At 36.2% G+C, this 472-nt stretch overlaps 1 protein-coding gene across 1 annotated transcript in view; it reads right to left on the reverse strand.

Annotated features, from left to right (window-relative positions):
- The window catches only part of LOC119590512 (arrestin homolog), an 87,402-nt gene that overhangs the window by 41,533 nt on the left and 45,397 nt on the right, over positions 1-472 (reverse strand). The gene's annotated exons all lie outside the window — the stretch shown is intronic.

Genomic DNA, 472 nt, shown 5'->3' on the forward strand with positions numbered 1-472 from the left:
ATGGTAATAATTCTTAAACAGCTGACTTCATGAAAAGTCGAAAGTCATTCATTTGGACTTCGAAAGTTGAGATTAAAGTCACCTGGCTCATGGCGAAACTTTCTGGGTCAATATGAAAATGCTTGTTAATCAGGTCATCAATTTTCCCGTGAAATATTTATCTTTAATAAAGAAAGGAAAATTATATCACTTTACAGTTCTTTACGTGTCTACTGTCATTACAAATCATATTCTTACCTTAATTCCCACTTCTCTTTGAAGGTGAAATGGGTGTCCTTTTAAAATAGATTTCTGACGTCTGTAAACATCCGCTTTCCGAGGTGGTACCCAAGCGATAAATCTTAACATAATGTTATTTGGGATCGTGTGTTTCCCGGAATACGTGTGAGTAAACGTGTCTTTTTTCGTGGAAATATTGCTTTATTCAGATTTTCTTGTAATCTGATCGGCATTTTTGCTTGTCCGCGCGCGC

This window comes from Penaeus monodon, chromosome 27 (assembly GCF_015228065.2).
Source record: "Penaeus monodon isolate SGIC_2016 chromosome 27, NSTDA_Pmon_1, whole genome shotgun sequence".
NCBI classification, from domain to species: Eukaryota; Metazoa; Arthropoda; class Malacostraca; order Decapoda; family Penaeidae; genus Penaeus; species Penaeus monodon.